The sequence below is a fragment of the Tasmannia lanceolata genome, unplaced genomic scaffold (assembly GCF_043159265.1).
Source record: "Tasmannia lanceolata isolate RefF3 unplaced genomic scaffold, GAP_Taslan_0.1 ptg000018l, whole genome shotgun sequence".
Taxonomy (NCBI): domain Eukaryota; kingdom Viridiplantae; phylum Streptophyta; class Magnoliopsida; order Canellales; family Winteraceae; genus Tasmannia; species Tasmannia lanceolata.
In genome coordinates this window covers 60,100,487-60,116,958 of record NW_027518695.1, presented here as the reverse complement: position 1 = coordinate 60,116,958, position 16,472 = coordinate 60,100,487, and the positions used below count along the sequence as shown (strand labels likewise).

At 38.9% G+C, this 16,472-nt stretch overlaps 1 long non-coding RNA gene across 1 annotated transcript; it reads right to left on the bottom strand.

Annotated features, from left to right (window-relative positions):
- Positions 1-3,140: 3,140 nt before the first annotated feature.
- On the bottom strand, positions 3,141-7,175 carry LOC143851639 (uncharacterized). Its single transcript, XR_013236431.1, has 3 exons — positions 6,937-7,175; positions 5,817-6,352; positions 3,141-3,235 (listed from the first exon to the last, which is right to left on the bottom strand). It is a non-coding gene; the product is annotated as an uncharacterized LOC143851639 (long non-coding RNA).
- Positions 7,176-16,472: the final 9,297 nt, after the last annotated feature.

Genomic DNA, 16,472 nt, shown 5'->3' with positions numbered 1-16,472 from the left:
GTTGTTGGGTTTCCATCGCTCAAGATAGGTAATCCGCCGGTTGCAAAATGTTCAGCACATTGTTGGGTTTTTTTTATTCACCAAGTGGTCTCCACTGTAGAACACTCATACATCCAACAACTGGAAAGTCTAATGCGAACAAAGCAAATAGGGTTTCCTATGCGTTCTACTCTCAAGATGATCTACACCGTAGATCTGTGATCAATCATATAGCCGGAAGGTCAAAAACATGTAATGTTATTAGGGTTTGGAGAGAGGTGCCAAATCAAGTAAAAGGTTATAGGTGCTTTGTAGATCGACGCCTCTCTCCTTTGGTCAGAAGCAATGATGATCGCCATCATCTTGCTGTGGGTGATAAAAATCTAGGCTTTGACCATTCTACAGACGAATGGACATTAAAAGCGAAAGAATGTGATATCTTGCCGGAAACTGACTCGTTGACTCAGCCCAGTTCTGGAATGAGCCCCGATCGACCCTAGAATACCGGTGTGGCAACCCTGATGTTCACCGGGTCAAATTGATTCTCCATTGTTTGCCTTCCACCTCTCGAACAATGCCATTTGGCTGACCCATCTCCCTTTTGGCAGACCCTTCCTAGCTGGTGCAGTCGACGGCTCTAGCACCCGCGATGGTGTGTCAATGTCAATGTCCTCGCATACTAAGTTGCATCGATTTTTTATTTACCTTTTGCTTATTTCAGGTTTCGTTCAACTATGAACTAATACATTTCACTCCAGGTCTCGAATTTCAACTTTGCTTTGGGTTCAACTTGAGTTCACCGTTTCCTTCTCCACTTGTTGTTTCCTTATTTATCACACTCTGGATTCCCAAACCATGTTTGATCGCAAGATGAATGGCATGGGTCCCAACTTTGGCCGTTTTAGGCAGTGTTTCAAAACACGGATGTGGTCAAAACACGGTTGAAGAAAATCCTAGTCGACTCGGCACGACCCGGTCGAGTACTCAATTGGCGCGGCTGAGTAGTTTTTTATCATGTAAAAAAGAGTTGGAGCTTCAAAAAATTAGTAATTTAATAGATAAAGGAATTTACAGATATACAGCACTTAATAGCTTTATAGGAATTTGCATGTATAAGATATTTAGTAGCTATAAAGAAATTATATTTTATAATATACTAGTGGGCCAACCCGTGCGATGCACGGGACAGCAAAAAAAGTGTGATTTAAAACCTTCTTAAAAAAATACAATCATAACAAAATATGCAATTTGGAAATGTGAGAAAATAGTGAATACAGTTCTTACATTTGAGTAGGTTCTATGAGATTTATTTGTCCCTATAGTGAGTATAACTCCAATCCCAAAGGCTGGAAATAATATTGATGCAGCTTGATCTATTATCATGCTGATTTTCTACAAGAACTGGTTAAAAAAGATTGATGATTACAAATTTATTTCTCACAAAGGCCTCTTCCCAAAGATTGGGATTTGACCATGACGGGCCGACTTAACTAAGAGGGATTCCTGAGCATACCCTACACAATGATATTGATAATATCGGTATTCAAACAAATCTCTTCCACCCATGGACATGTTATGTTTTTTTTTTTTTTGGAATGGTATCATGGACATGTTATGTTGACAGCTTACCAACTACATAAGCTTACTAATTTGATCTCCTACAACAATCAGTGAATTATTTACCCAGTGAATTATTTACCCAGGTTATCCTCGTTCTACTATTCAGTTGTGTTGAGTTATATATTTTATCAGTACTGCTCTTAAACAAACAAAGTGACTGACATAGTAGGAAATAATCATTAACTTTCACAGTTTATACATAAGTAAATATTGCATCTGTGGTATTTTTTTTTTGTCTATGTTGATGTGATTAGCAATAGAAACTACATATGAAATGAAAGTCTGTATTTGCCCCGTTTTTAAATTCACAAACTAAAGAGAAATGAACTACACCCTCACTTGAAGCCTTAGTCTCATTTATTCCCATTTTGCTAGCCACCTCAACCACCTCTTACCTCCCTGCCAAATAAGGAATTCAATAAATTTCATTTAAAATGAAAAAAATACACATATAGAAATGGAAGAAGAAGCTTAAATCCAGAGATGTATGGAGATGAAGGACAGGCAAATTTAAACCTCAGAAATACATAGCAACATACACTTGAGGATTTGGTGATTTGCAAATCAGGTTTGTTGTCTCAAATTGAAACAATGGAGAAAATGTGATGTTTAACATGACAAAATAACCCAGAAATGTAAATGGAACATTTAGTCCATAAGTTTCCAATGCTAATTTTTCAACACAATTTCATTCTCAAACAATCAACTGTAGTATTGTGTGTTATCTGTACCTTCTCACCCATGGCGTAACTGAAAGTAACTTGAATATGGTATTGATTTAGCCACATATCTATGTGGTTTTTCACACGCAAAAAAATTAAAGCCATAGATGGATTGTTCTTTTAGGCATTCAATGAACATGGAAAAACATTTACATGTGAAAAGGAATACCAAGGAGACTCAACTTATGAGAAGTTCCCGATGACTAATCATTTCAGCATCACCTTTCAATGGGAATCGACGAAAATAGTATTAGTTCTGTCCCACTTAAAAAGAAAGAGAAGAACCCCAAACAAAATGAAACATGTGTTTTTCCCACCAGGCAGCCAACAAAAACTGAATCAAATAATCAACATATCTGTAATTCAAGGTAATCGCTACTATTAAAATTAATAAATCAAGCAATCGAAACATTGCTACATACAAATGTCAGGTAAAGAAATATCAAGATATATGTGTGTAAATATTACAGCTAGAGGAAATATGAAGAAGATCACTAACTTAGAGGAAATAAAATCTCTTCTACAATAAAAAATAATTTCATGGTAATAAAGATTAGCATGACTGATATATAGTGAACAATCTTGACTGTATGGTAGTCACTTTGCATACAAAATTGGATTTCATTCAGATAGCAAGGACTTTATATAGAAGGAAATAAAGAACAACTTAAAGGGGCTTATTTAACCAATGAAATGGAATTATGGAAATAAAACCCCTAAAGGAATAAGAAAAAGACAAAAAAGAGAAAAGATCCCAATGAAGAGAGGGATTAAACCAAATGCAGATGTGTAGATATAAAGACCAAGATTGAGATTCAAACCTTTTTTGCAATAACCCTAATCTCATATGCAATCATATACACTGGTTCCATTGCCCAAGCAGATTTCCAATTCGCAAGTCCAGAATAAACGCACTGTAATTCCATCATTAGAATACAGAAATGGTCAAATAGAATTCCAATTTCAATTTCATTGCATCCAGTGAAAAGAATTCCAATTTCGTCAACCATTTCCATGATCCCTAAAATATCCTACGTCTCCTAATTTACTCTCAGTTTCCTTAATGATTTCATTGCATCCAGTGAAACCATAAATATCCCACGTCTCCCCGTTTTACTCTCATAGCAACCTTCCAAATGAATATGTAAAATCCTTAATTTATAAATATTTACTCTCAGTTTCCTTAATTTATAAATATTTACTCTCAGTTTCCTTAATTTATAAATATGTAAAATCCTTAATTTATAAATTCCTTTTATAAATATATTTAAAACTATTAAATCAAAAGGATCCCTTTTTAATTTTATAAATTTTAAAGTTTATATATAAAATTTTAAAACTCGGGTTTAAATAAATTTTATAAATTTTTTAAGATTTGTTTTTTAAATAGGGATTCGCTAGCCACTTTCGCCGAATGTACTTTTCGGCTTGTCGCCCATCCTTTGCTGCAGAAGTACGATTTGGGCAAAGGTGGCTAGCCATAGATAAAAGCAATTTATAATAATCATGCGAGTACTAAGTTTTAAATGAAAAATTAATGACAAAAGGAAGCAAAGTAGAAAAATTACCAAAAAAAATACCAATAGAATGTATTAAGCACTCGAACACTCGAACACTCTAACAAAGAGGGATTCAACCACAAAGGGGTTAGTGATTATTTAATTTTTTTCGTGTAAAAAATTTAGGTTTCTGTTACAAACCCAAATCTGTTCTCAACGCAAAAAACCCAATTTTCAGGATAAATTTCTTCATTCTTTTGAAAAATGCTACTTAAATGTTTTTTTACCAAATAAAAAGGAGGAGGGGGCTCTCGTACCTGAAACAGAAAGCAAGTCGGAGGGAGAGTTGGAGAACCCTTAGAATAGGATTAGCGTTTTAAGTTATAAAACGTTTCTGAAAAGCCACACCCTTTTTGAAAAATTTTAAAAAAATGTGATGTTGTCGAATAGCCACAACGGTTTGGGTTTTTTGCGTTAAAAAAAAAGAGGGTTAAAAAAAAAGGAAAAGATGTGGTTTGCAGAGGGGTGCCACGTGGCACAACCACAGCGTACCACATTTAGCTTTATATATAAGTATAGATTTAATATTTAAAGGAAATTTTACATTTATAAGGTTTTAAATAACCTTAGGAGACACACAAAGTCCATTAAATATTCAATCAAAATATATGCGCTAATGATTAATGTTTTTTTTTTGGGTTGGGGGTCGTGGGTGTAAATACTCCTGTCTTGGGTCTCACATGACACATGTGTGGTCCCCTTGAGTTAGTGTACATGGTCATAGCCCAATGCCTCAGGAATATCCCATTTGTAAGATAACTCCATACAAAATATCAATGCCGTAGCTTTTCATGGGAAGTTCCTAAAGACACCTTATTGATCAAGGTTCTAGGATCATTCAATCACGTGGGACCAACTTCAATGGGTTGGATCAGAGTTACCCATCATATCAACAAATCAGATGGCATACATGTGACATGCATGGGGACTAGAGCCACCTTTCTTTCTTTTTCTTTTTATGTGCATGCATTTAAATCACATCATAGTATTGTTTATAAGTGCAAGGTATTTATTATTAATATATAAATTTACAGTTATAAGGCTTAAATAACATATTATATATCTAATACGCAAAGATTAAAATAGCCTAAAGGCTTTGTTAGAAACTTACCGACTTCTCCAAAAGCTTACGCTGTTGGAGAAGGGCAGTATTTAATCTTTTATACTTTAACACTCCCCCTCAAGTGTGGTCCACTTGGCAAACACGTGGCTCATGTGGTCCCACCTTGGGCCGACCATTGCATGTGGATTTTTTTCTTTTGACATCGGGGAGGTTTGAACTCGAGACTTTTGGCTCTGATACCATGTTAGAAACTTACCGAATTCTCCAAAAGCTTAAGCTGTTGGAGAAGGGCAGTATTTAATCTTTTATGCTTTGACAAGCTTAATAGAGAGAGATTTACATTTATATGGTTTTGAATCTTTTGGATGGGTAAGGACCTAACGGAGATAGACTTACATTTTTAGAATTTTAAACAACATAGATGATTAATAGAGAGAGATTTACATTTCTAGGGTTTTAAATATCCTAGGGGCTGGATAGAGAGATTTACAAAACAGCCTAGATTTTCATTTATTTTATTTACATTTGGTATTAAAAATAGGAATTGTTCATGGCAACCCCAACGTTCTACTTATAATTGGTATAGAGATGGATATAGATAGATAAATGGCTTCAAAGTTTCTAAATGGCATGGGGAGATGGGCATGGAAACCCATGTTTTCCCCTTATGTATACTGTCTATTATAGATGAAGGCCGGAGAAGAAGGCCATATTCTAACAAAAAAAATTATGATCAGCAGGAATATAAATTTCAAGTCCCTTGTATATTTAAATGACATTTACAAAACAGCATTATCTACTCGATAAGCTTAAAAACAATGTAAACAGAAAAGAAATGAAGAATAACACAACAAAGGACAATTCAATCATTACCTCATAAGTATGGGCAGTCCTATTCCGAACCATAAATCCAGGCCACGATGCTCCATCCTGTCTGTCATTCTGGTTTGCCGTATTAGTTTCCCCGACATGAGTAGCTTCAACACCCTTATCAACAGAAGAATTACACAAATCTACATCTACCAGATTATGATTGTCTTCAGGACCTTCCTGATTTATTTGTTCAGTTGGCATATTTACTAATATTCTTTCAGCCATTTTCAGAGAATCCGGAAGAGGATCTTTCACAACTGTTTGCAGATTTATACAGCTGGATTTAAGGTCCTTTCGCACTTTATTTACATCGGGTGTAGATAGGCCATCATATTTATTCCCTATTACACAGCTACCCAGATTCACAACGTGAGAAGTGCCCACTTCTTTTGGCATTGCAATCTCTCTTTCCTCAGTAGAATTTGTGTCTTGAATGGGTACATCTTTCTCTCTAGGCTTCTCTCTTTCCTCAGCAGAAGTTATTTCTTGAATGGGTACATCTTTCTCTCTAGGCTGTGAAGTCCCTTTACATTTATCTGGGCAATGTATGTCAAAAGAAAACTTTCTCAGAATGATTGTGGAATTCATAAAATAACAAACAAGTATAGTATATTAGCACCAAAACAATGAAACAAAACATGAAGAATATAAAATTACCGTAGTCACACGCATAAGTTACAATCATGCAATTGCTTAACTTTTTATTTCAAAATGAAGACTGATAAGAAAACTTGTCAGGACAAAAACATAACAAAAACAGAGAACTGTTGTGTGCCTAGACGGTCCCACTTAGGGTAGAATAAATTAATTTATACTTTAAATAGCTTGTGGAATTCTCTGCCTAGTTGTTTGGTATGGATAGGAGTCTTAGAGATAAGGGTTATCTATATTTTCTTGGAAAGAAGTCCTAGAGGAAGTGGTCAATTAGGTTCCCTATTTATAAATAACATCCAAGCAGTCTTTTTCGAATTAATGAATAATTCCAAACTCAAAACTGTGTTTCTGTGCATAGAACCTTTGTTAAAGTATAAAAGATAAATAACACCTCTCTCCAACAACTTAAGCTTTTGGAGAAGTTGGTAAGTTATCATGGTATCAGAGCCATTGATATGTCACTGACCACAAAACAAGCACTTCCGCTCTCTGGCGGACAGCGATTTTGCCGTCCGCCCGGCCACCAACTCTCCCGGCGCTTCTACTGCCCTTTTTTCCCAACATCTGCACAGCCTCTGGTTTCTCCTTTCTCTCTAGACTTATAAACACAAACATATTTCACCATCTCTTATCTGTTCAATCTCGCAGTTGTCGCCCGCCCAAGTATCACAACAATCTCCTCCCCGATTTGCTGCCTCTAGTTTGAAGAAGAAATAAAAGATGGGTTCTTCCTCTTCCTTTTATTTCATTAAAAAAAAAAAAAGGCATGGAAGTCAAGCTATGCATGTCATGAGTCATGATGATTGCAATGTAATCAAAAGCACGGCCTATGGTTTCAACTTCCCAGATATTTGTATTCCCAACTTCAATGATGTTATGGGCCATGGATTCTTTGGTTCCCATATCCCATTTCATTCCAACACTCTTTCCTTTTGTCCTTTGCAAACTACTCACCCCTAGGTTAACGTTTCTATGCTGAGAAGTTCTTTTACAATAACCCTCTTATAGCTGGTCCTCTGCTCGTGTTGCTCATGGAGAAACCCCCTGATCCAGGCATCCCCCAAGCTGTGAAAGAACTTGAAGCAGAATATGGTTTCGACGACCTTCTTTCTGCTCATAACTCTCCTGAAAAAAGTTTTTCTGAACATTCAGACCCAGGTAAGGACTCCCCTCTGGGATTTGGAGATGCTATCCAAGCAGGCCATGGATACTGGCCAGATGAGGATCTTTCATTTCTGGATAATGATCTCGAAAAAAATCTTGAGGGCCCAAGCCCTTCAGGTCCCCCAAAAAGCTCAAGGGCCCAAGCCCTTCAAGCCCCCCTCTGGATATCAGATAGAGAAAAAGATATCTATAAAAACATAGCAGCTCTCAGAGAAGGAAGATACGAGGAAGAAGAAGTTACACAAGGTTTCGACCCCACCACACATTTCAAAAGAGCCACAAGGGTCCATAAAATTTTTGATAAACCAGAAACACAAACCAGAGGTGCATCGCCCAAAAACACAGGTAATCAAAGCCATGGCAAAGAGAAGAAGAAGGAGAAAAATCCTAAAAATCAGAGAACAAAGCTGCTTGAAGAAGTGGACTACCATGCCGATTTCGCCCCACCCTCAGCCCCCAAGCTGAACCAGTATATATTTCCTGAAGAGGCTAACCATGGGCGGGAAACGAAGGAAGAGGAAGGAGAAGGAAAATTTGCTATTTGTGGAAATATTCCCCAAATCCTCCAGCACAGTCCATTAAAGGAAAGCCTAGAGCCTAGGCCTAGATCCGATGGATAATGCTAACCATCTCTTGAACCCCACGCCCAAACAGAAACGCTAATTTCAAATTTTGAAAGTCAAGGCTTGGAAAGCACTGTGGAGGGCCTAAACGAGACCAGAGAAATTCTGAACGCTTCACAAAAGGCAGTGGCTGAATCGGATTTCCCCCACCTACCTACGTTGGGAAGAGTTATTGGGACAGCATCAATCAGGAGTGACTCCTCTAGGCGAAGACCTTATTTTCTGGCTCTGAGAGATCATCTAGCCAGAAAATGGAAGTGGAAAGGGGATGTACAGCTCATCGCCATGAGTAATGGGTTCTTCCTATTCAAATTTACAAACTCAGAAGACTGCTCTCAAGTGCTGGAAACCCTAGCCCACAGCTATGGTGGTAGACCTCTTATTCTAAGAAAATGGTCCAAAGATGTTTTGGTGGAAAAAGCAAACCTGAAGCATATCCCAATCTGGATTAAATTGCCAAATCTTCATCTAAAATTCTGGACGAACAGAATCCTTAGCAAAATTGCTAACGGATTCGGAAAACCCCTCTACATGGACAGCCAAACAGCTGAATCTTCACGATTGAGCTTTGCTCGTATTTGTGTGGAAAATTGAAGCTGGCACAAACCTCCCAGACACCATCCAAATTAGAATTTCCTCTGAAATTACTTCTGAACCTGTCAAATATGATTGGAAACCCAATTCATGCCACAAATGCAATACTTTTAGTCATTCGGCAAAGGTATGCCCCCTCGGTACTGAAAGAAATGTCCCAATTATTACCTCAAAGCAGGAGTGGAGGCCCAAACAGACAAAGAAGGCGGAAATTTGGAAAACCAAGTTAAAAAAATGACAGACACAGGGGAAAACTTTCAAGTAAGAAAAAGCAAATCCACTGAAGTGGAAAGACCCTCAAAATCAGTTCAGCATCCCAGTATTATAACTCACAACCACTTCAATGTGTTACAAACTCTGATTGAAGATGAAGAGGCAAATGATCAGAAAGAAGAAGAGGAGCAAAGGCCGTCGGAAGAAGAAAGTGAAGCACTCTCAGACCATGAACCCCCCTCAGCATTTGCTAATCTGAGAAAAGATTGGTCCCCTGGCTTAGCCCTATCCATCAGAAATGTCCAGGAAAGTAGAACTGAGATCCAAACGAAAGGCCATACCTCGGTTGAACAGAAATTAAGCACGGATCATTGGAAGCCGGAGGAAATTATCAGGATCATCGCAGGAAATGACTCAGATCAATCTCCTTGGAATTGTGCGCCAGTTGAAACAATAACTGATCCGAAGTTTAAAGGGGCGAGCTCAAGTACCAGTTGTGCAGACTCTTCAGGAGCCCAAATCACCTTGAATCTCACAAATCAATGAATATTATAGGGTCTTGGAACATCAGAGGATTGTGCTCCAAAACAAAGAGGGATGAAATCAGAGATTTGATCAGAAATCATAAATTGCCCAGTTGCTGCATCATGGAAACGAAAGCTAGAGCCCATAAGCTTAGAGAATTTGTCAATGACATTCAAGAGGACTGGAACTATTGGGAAAATTATCAGAACGTTATCAAGGGTAAAGTTTGGATTCTTTGGGATCCGGGTAGAGTAAATTACAAATGAAGATGGAAACTAGCCAGTTCTTACATGCTGAAGTTCACATGATACAATTGAATAAGAGCTTTACTCAAACGGCTGTGTACGGCCACAACTACAACATTGATTGAAGAATTCTGTGGAGGGACCTAGAGCAAATTGTAAGTACAATTAGCCAACCTTGGATTCTCATAGGAGACTTTAATGCAATAAGGTACCATAGCGAAAGAAAGGGAGGAGCAATGCCGAAAATCGAAGATATGGATGAATTCAACGAATGCATCCAAAACTGCAATCTAAATGATCTTCGATCGATTGGAAATCCATATTCCTGGAATAATCGAGCTCTAACCAGAGAAAAAATGTTTGCTAAGCTAGATCGGGCTCTGATAAATGGTGCATCGCTGACCCAATACTCATTATCCTATGCGGAATATTTAAACCCAGGAATTTCTTATCATAGCCCAATTATTGTCAAGCTGCGAGACTTCAAAAGTTTAGGGCCCAAGCCCTTCAAGTTCCTAAATGCCTTGTTGCAAGACCTATCTCTGTTCCCATTTGTGGAGAAAGCATGGAGAATTGAGGTAAAAGGCAACCCCATGTTTAGGTTAACTCAAAAGATGAAGGAAGTAAAGAAGCATATAACCATATGGAATAGGGAAATGTTTGGTCGAATCGACATCATTTCTCCTATTATCAAAAAAGAGCTTGAGGAAATCCAGACGAAGATAGTTGCTAATCCAAATTGTAACAGCCTGAAAGACGAAGAGACAAACCTCATAAATGAATTCTTAAAAGTAAAGATCCTGGAAGAAAATATAGCGAGGCAGAAATCAACAGTCAGCTGGTTGCAGTTGGGAGACTCCGACACAAAAAATTTCCACTCGGCAATAAAATCCAGATTAAGTTCCAATCAGATCATCGCGATGAAAACGGAGGAAGGAGCTCTCACTACAGAGCCAAAGGAAATTGAAAACATCCTTATTGATTATTTTCGGGGCTTGCTGAACGCAAACAAGAGGAGCGTAAAGGATCCCCCAGAACCTCTTCACAAGTTGACCACAGATGAAGCTGATCATCTAACTCGTCCTGTATCCACAGAGGAAATAGAGGAAGCAATTCTAAAAGCAGATGGTGAAAAGGCCCCTCGGCCAAATGGCTTCAATGCAAGTTTTTTCAAGCATTTCTGGTACCTTACTAAACATGACTTTGTTGCAGCATTTCAAAAGTGGAAAATTGCTAGCTGAGGTGAATTCGACCTTCATCAGTTTGATCCCAAAAGGCCCAGACTCCACCTCCCGCTCCAAATTCAGGCCTATTTCATTATGCAATGTCATTTATAAAACCATTACAAAAATCTTAGCTTCGAGGTTAAAAACAGTGATTGGTAAGCTGGTGAGTGCTCCGCAATCAGCTTCCATTAGAGGGAGACAAATTCAGGAAAATATCTTGCTGACCCATGATTTATTACACAATTTTCATAGGCCCAACCATAAACCTGCAATGTGTTTAAAAGTTGATCTGGCGAAAGCATTTGACAATGTCAACCGACAAACCATTGCAGGTTTCATGCTTAGGCAAGGTTTTAACCAGACCTGGGTAAATTGGATCATGGAGTGCATCTCAAAACCCTCTTTTGCCATCATGATTAATGGCTCTCCGCGCGGTAACTTCACCTCTTCCAATGGAGTAAGGCAAGGGGACCCGCTCTCTCCGTTGCTATTCACCTTAGTCATGGAGATCCTAACTCTGCTCCTGGAGAAAGCTAGACAAAATCACACCTTTTCTACTCCTTTCGTTCAAGGCGAACTCACAGTATCTCACTTGATGTTCGTGGACGATCTGATGATCTTCTCGAATGCAACTAGGACAGCAGCAAAGGGGCTGATGGAATGTCTGACAGATTTTACTGATATAACTGGTCTTGAAGCTAACAAATCTAAATGTGAAGTGTTCTTTGCAGGAACAAGCAGTCGAAAAAAGGAGCAAATCAGGAGGACCTTGGGTATGCAAGAAGGCACGCTGCCAATTAAGTACCTGGGGTTACCTCTTTTCACTTCGAGAATGAAGAAGGATGATTGTCAGCTGCTGATAGGAAAAATCAGAAAGAGAATTCAATCCTGGGCTAGCAAATCCCTATCTCAGGCAGGTAGAGTGGAGCTGGTGAAATCGGTTTTAAGCACTTACCAGTTATATTGGTCTGCTGCTTTCAATGTGCCTTCTGGAATCTTGGAAAGCATTGAGAAGATTTTCCGAGACTTCATCTGGGGGGACAGAAGAGAAGAAAAAAATTCACACAATAGCATGGAGCGACATTTGCAAGCCTAAAACAGAGGGAGGCCTTGGTCTAAGAAGGCTGGCAGAGGTAAAAAAGAGCATGCAGATTAAGAACCTTTGGCACCTCATTAGCACAAAGAATTGTCTTTGGACGGCCTGGTTCCACGCAAAATATGTAAAGAACAAAAACATTTGGACCATCCCGGTTCCAGCAAAGCCATCGTGGGGAGTGAGAAGCATCCTCAAATCCAGAGATATAGCAAAACAGCATGTTTGTTATCTTGTGGGGGATGAAAGCAGCAACGAATTATGGAATCAGTCGTGGCACCCGAAGGGGGTGCTGACTACACTCATTTCTAAAAGAAGTACCTACTCCTCCCTTGCTATAATGAAAATGAGGGACAATGTCACAAGCCAAGGAGTATGGAACCCTGTTTTGTTTAAGGAGTCCCTGAAGGAAGAAAAAATAATTCTGGGTCAAATTCTGAGGAGTGGAAGCCAAGAGAACCTGCCAATATGGAAACCGGAACCAAGCGGAAAATTTACAGTCAAATCCGCTTGGGAAGAAATCAGAAAGCATCATGGGAAGCCTGAATGGTGCAAAACAATTTGGTGCAAAGGTTTCAGCCACAGTCAAGCCATTGTTACTTGGAAGGCTATCCAGGGAAGGCTTAATACGAAAGAAAGGCTCGCTCATCTGGGCATCCGTATCGACACAACCTGTAATCTATGTGGAGCAGCTGCTGAAAGCACCGATCACTTGTTTTTCAAATGTGGGTACTCGGCCTGGACATGGAGGTCGATTCTATGGCGAATAGGATCAAGAAGAAAACCAAAAAATTCAATTCTGGAGGAAGAAAATTGGATTAGAGAATCCGTTGAAGGAAGAGGGCAGAGGGCCACGGCTCTAAAATTGGGTTTCCAATCTACCATATACTGTTGGAGAGAGAGAGAAACCAGCGAATCTTCGAAAATAAGTCCAGCCATAAAGCTCTGATCCTCAAGGAAATCATCAGCGACATCCGTGTTCGCATTAATGGCCTCCCTCTTCAAGATAACCCGACTGAAACAAATTTCCAGGCTGCTACACACTTTGAACATAAATTCCTCCCATCATTAGATACTGAAAGGTACTCCACATGGGAGAAACCTGAGAAAGAAGAGGTCAAATTAAACAGTGATGCATCTCTGGAGGAGGAAGGAGCCAGCATTGGCGGATTACTTCGAAATGACAGAGGAATGGTCATTATGGTATACTCAGAAATCGTGGAATGCGATGAAAGCGTTGATATCAACATGCTCGAGCTTCGAAAGCGTTGATATCAACATGCTCGAGCTTCGAAAGCGTTGATATCAACATGCTCGAGCTTCGAAAGTGTTGACATCAACATGCTCGAGCTTCAAGCTATTCTTCATGGTCTCAAAGCGGCAGTGGCTATAGGAATTAAGCGAATTTGGATTGAAGTGGACTCTTTGCCGACGGTTCAAATCATAGAGAGAAAGGCCTGTACGCCATGGAAGGTAACCCAAATTGTACATCAGATCAGATCCTGTCTGCTTCGATTTTCGGTATGGAGAATCTCGCATATATGGCGAGAAGGAAATGCGCCTGCAGACTCTCTCTCAAAGAGGTTTTGCCCTTGCAAGGGGGCATACATTTCCCCACTGCTGCTATCTCAAAAACGTTTAGATCAGATAAACTCTGATAGAGATGGTCAAAAATATGTTAGGCTTAAGGACTAAGCTTGGGTGGAACCTGCTTGTATTGTGTTTTCTTTTTTGTTGGCAGATGTTGGCTCCTTCTCCAATTGTATTCGTTTTTCCTTCTGTTTAATGAATTCTAAACGGGGTCCGCCTAACCCCAGCTTGCCCATAAAAAAAAGGTTTTGATATTAGCACCCTTTGCATCTATTTTTTCCCATAGTGTCTTCCCTTTCCTTTTTTTAAGCCCATTGTTTTCTTGAAAGCCCATCTCATCTTACAACCCCAAATTTGATATTTGCACCCCATCCCAAATTCGATAACACTCCTCATATTTGATATGTGCACATTTTTTTCTTGCCTTTTTCAAAGTTTCGTCTTGTTGTTGCCGTCAATACATTAGTTGTTTGTTGTTCCTCATCTCAATTCTCCTTTCTTCCAAATCTTTAATTTTCAAATCTCCATTTCTTGTTTCAGTCAAGGTACCTCTTCAAGGTCCGTGCTTGAAATTGATCTTGATCGCTCTACTCAATTGAGGGGCCTCGATTCCTTGAGGTTCGTGCCTAAGAGGGTAGTTTCAAATTCCATGGGGATCGGTATTCGACCCATGATGTCTTGCCCATAAAACCTTTGGTTCATTGTGACCAATTTCCAGAAGGATCGGTATTCAAAACTGGCCTAAACACTCTCCCATTCCGGCTTGAGTCCAATTTCATTCTTTGAGGCTCTGTGCGGCTCATGTTTCATGCGACACGTTCTTCAACAACAGGCAGCAATTCTATGTTCAACAATATCAACAACAGGCGGACATCAATCATAGCAGTGTGCATCAAAAAAATTTACATTTCTTTTTGGGGATATCTATTGTAATCAAACATATATTGATTTTCAATCCATATACGTTTGAGGAGGCATATTAGAGAATAAAATCAGATTAAGATCAAATCTCCTCATATTTGATCTGATTGGGCTATATTGAGTAGTTGTGTTAGATTAGGAAAGTGAATTAGATTAGGTTTATCTCTTTCCCTTCTTATCATGATCTCTTTCTATATTTATCCCTATGGGTGTTTTATATAAACACACATTAGGGCTCTTTGTAAAGCAGCTAAGAAATCCAAGAATAATAGAAATTTCTCTAAATTTAACATGGTATCAGAGCCAAAGGTCTCGAGTTCAAACCTCCCGGAGAGCAAAAATCCACATGCGATGGTCGGCCCAAAGTGGGACCACATGTGAGTTTGCCAAGTGGGCCACACGTGCGAGGGAGTGTAAAGTATAAAAGATAAATAACGCCTTTCTCCAACAGCTTAAGCTTTTGGAGAAGTTGGTAAGTTAACAACCTTCACTCGAAGTGGGTCCAGAAGCCTGATCTTCCCACTAAGAAGATCAATCATGTTGCGAACTGATTCGGGTTCGTAACCGATAAATGTTATGGTGTATATGCTTTAGTTACAAATTAGTTATTAGATAGTTATCTACATCAAGGTTGTGGGTGTTAGTTTTTATTATGTGTCATGGTAGTGGGAAAATGAGTTGATGATCTGGCACTCTTTTCGTGCTAGTATTTTAAGTTCTTATATTTCAATGAATATGTAGAGAATTTGCAACCAAAGCAGAAGCTTATGTTTCAGGAGAGTTATGGTTCCTCTCGAATTAAACCGTTAGGAGGTCCAGTTGCCTCGAATCAACCTCTCTCCCCCTCCCTTTTTTTGTCTTTTCATTTGTTTATTTGTGTTACGGCCTTACGGCCAATTAAGCACGTAACAGTAAGAATATCCAACCAGCACAGAATGACAATTAAACAAGATGATTTAGAAAAAGCAATTTCAAGTTAGAAAACAATAATTGTTTTTATAATTGCACTGATTCATATTGAATTTTATTGTTTAAACAGATTTAAAAGGTTATTATAGTTCCCAAAAAGCTCTTGGAAGCCAATTAAAGAAGAAAAGACAAGCTGATGTTGTGCAGTTATTAAAACATGGTATTGCCAGTATCAGTATCCTTGAGAAAAAGCAATTCCAATTCAGAAAACTAAAATTAAACATCAGACAACCAACCTATCTGTGCTGGCAAGCACAGTTTCGTTCTCCATCTCAACAGGGGAATCCAAAACCCTAATTCCGATTCCACGGTCGATCCATTCGATTGATTCGAGAATCCATGAGCCTTTGTGGATGTCCATTAGGGTTTGTAGAGATGATACCCTAACATGGAGTATTGAGGATTTTTAGGGTTTTGACGTTGGAACAGAGAGGGGGGGTTTAAGAAGCGCGAAGAGGGGTGAAAATCTCCCGCCTGTTTGTTTCGATGGAGCCTCAAATTGCACGTGTGAGAAAAGGCACAAGGGCAAGTGATCCAAACCGTTCATCTTATGGCGTATTGGGAGATCATCCCAAGGAAATTAGATGACTATGGTTAATTTAGAGGGATATTAAGGTCCCTCTAACAGAAAATTGAATAGGGTTGGTTTATTTTATCTTTTTTACACGTGTACAAAAGTAGGAAATTTTAGAAATATTTTTCCTCTCTAAACTTCTTCCAAAAAACTTCTTTGAATCCAATGAGGACCTTGTTTGGATTGCAGGAATCAAGGTTGGAATTGGCACCCCATTCCTATTCTGTCGGGCATTTGATTTAAAAACCTGAACAAAAAACCAAGG